The sequence below is a fragment of the Myotis davidii genome, unplaced genomic scaffold, assembly GCF_000327345.1.
Source record: "Myotis davidii unplaced genomic scaffold, ASM32734v1 scaffold233, whole genome shotgun sequence".
Classification (NCBI taxonomy): Eukaryota; Metazoa; Chordata; class Mammalia; order Chiroptera; family Vespertilionidae; genus Myotis; species Myotis davidii.
In genome coordinates this window covers 2,811,834-2,814,405 of record NW_006285917.1, presented here as the reverse complement: position 1 = coordinate 2,814,405, position 2,572 = coordinate 2,811,834, and the positions used below count along the sequence as shown (strand labels likewise).

The following is a 2,572-nucleotide window of genomic DNA, read 5'->3' as shown; positions in this document are numbered from 1 at the left end:
GTGCAACCTGTTGCAAATTTTCAAGAAAAAAGTGTCACTTTTCTAGCCAGGATTCCAGAAACATCAGTTCCTTATAGGCACTGATTCTGTTTATAGATGTTGAGTTGTCAAGGTCTTTCTAGCTGTTTTTTTCTTCCATGGTTTAATCACAAAACATGGTAAGAACTCTTATTTGTGGCAACTGAATGCTGACTTTTGGGGGTATTATAAAAATCCAGTATAGGTTTTGCAGACACCACCGCCCCGAAGCCGCCCGTGAGCAGCCATGGTGAACCCCACCGTGTACTTCGACATCGCCACCGAAGGCGAGCCCCTGGGCCGCGTCTCCTTCGAGTTGTTTGCAAAGTTCCAAAGACGGCAGAAAACTCCCGTGCTCTGAGCACCGGGGAGAAGGGATTTGGTTATAAAGGTTCCTGCTTTCACAGAATTATTCCGGGATTTATGTGACAGGGTGGTGACTTCACACGCCACAATGGCACAGGCGGCAAGTCCATCCATGGGGAGAAATTTGAGGATGAGAACTTCGTCCTGAAACATACAGGTCCTGGCATCTTGTCCATGGCCAATGCTGGACCGAACACAAATGGTTCCCAGTGTTTCATCTGCACGGCCAAGACGGAGTGTGTGGATGGCAAGCATGTGGTCTTGGCCGGGTGAAGGAAGGCATGGATATTGTGACAGCCATGGAGCGCTCTAGGTCCAGGAATGGCAAGACCAGCAAGAAGTTCACCATTGCTGACTGTGGGCAACTCTAATAAATTTGACTTGTGTTTTATCTTCACCACCACACCATTCCTTCTGTAGCTCAGGGGAGCACCCATTCACTCCGATTTGCTTGGAATGTTCCATAATCTTTGTGCTCTTGCCAGTTTATTGGGTTCTATACTTCCCTACGCCTTCCCAGTCTAGCTTGATTGCAAAGTTAAGTTTATGATTATGAATTAAAAACTAAACAGTTGTCTGTCAAAAAAAAAATACAGTATAAAGTTCAAACTATGGGTGCTAGTCTGCATTTTGAGCAAGTATCAGCGTTATTATGGCCAACATTTAGATATCAGAACCCCTGCAGTCTAGTTGTGACTTTAGGCCAATACACAGTGTCCCTGGGACAAACAGTGTTCTTGTTTCTATTTGGAAATATATTTCTGTTAGGGAACTATAATCAAATAGTGGACTCTCCTTCAAAGACTAAGTTCAATAGAATTAATATTTGAAAAGCTTTTAAAGTTCTAGTTCATATATAGCAACTGTACTTTTCCTTTTATTTTTAACAGCTTTAGTTATTTTTTTTATTATTACTATTTTTAAAATTTACTAGTAGTACAGTTGAAGAAGTTTTGGTATACAGGTCCATGAATCTTAACACGTGTATACATTCATGTAATCACCACCACAATCAGGACAGAGAACAGTTCCTTCACCTCGAAAAGCTCCCCACTGCTGCCCCTTTGTAGTCAGGCTCTTTTTAACTCCTAATCCCTGGCAACCCCTGATCAGTTCTCCATTCCTGTGGTTTTGTCTTTTCTAGAAGGTCATATAAATGGAATTAATTATACTACAGGATATACCAGTAACTCTTGGGATTGGCTTCTTTCACTCAGCACAATACCGTGGAGATTTAATTCATGTTGTTACATCTGTCAGTAGTTTGTTCTTTTTTATTGCTGAGTAGTATTTCATTGTTGGTTACATAATAGTTTGTTTCTCCATTCATCAGGTGGTTGTACCATTTTACATTCCCAACAGCAATATATGAGTTCAGCTGCTCCATATCCTCATTTGCATTTGGAATTGTCAATTTTTTAAAAAGTTTATGTTATTGTGGTAAGAATACAATGTAAGATTTGCCCGCAGCAAAATTTTGAATGTGCAATACATTATTGTTGACTATAGGTACAAGGTTGTACAGTGGATCTCTAGAGTTTATTCATCTTATTTAACTGAAATTCTATGCCCATTGATTAGTAACCTCCCATTTTGCCCTCCCCCTGCCCCTGGCAACTATCATTCCACTTGAATTCTGTGAATTTGACTATGTCAGGTAACTCATATATACAGAATCATGCAGTATTTTTCTCTCTTTGACTGGATTATTGCACTTAGCATAATGTCACCAAAGTTTGTTCATGTTGTAGCTTGTGTCATATTTTTCTTCTTTTATTTATTTTAAAAATGTTTTAAAATATATTTTTATTGATTTTAGAGAGAAAGGAGAGGGAGAGAGAGATAGAAACATTAGTGATGAGAGAGAATCATTGATTGGCTGCCTCTTACACGTCCACACTGGGGATTAAGCCTGCAATCCGGGCATGTGTCCTGACCGGGAATTGAACCGTGACCTCCTGGTTCACAGGTCGGCGCTCAACCACTGAGCTAAGCCGGCCAGGCAAATTTTCCTTCTTTGAAAAGGCTGAATAATATGAGAGAGAGAGAACATGTGCCCTATTTTAAAAATCAATTCATCTATTGATGGACATTTCCAATTTTGGCTATTGTGAATAGTGCTGTGATGAACACTGAGAGAGCTAATATCTCTTTGAGATCCTGATTTCAATTTCTTTGGGTATAGACA

The 2,572-nt window shown here is 40.0% G+C and overlaps 1 pseudogene; it reads left to right on the top strand.

Moving 5' to 3' along the window:
- The first annotated feature begins 227 nt into the window (after positions 1–227).
- On the top strand, positions 228–779 carry LOC102767652 (annotated as a pseudogene).
- Positions 780–2,572: the final 1,793 nt, after the last annotated feature.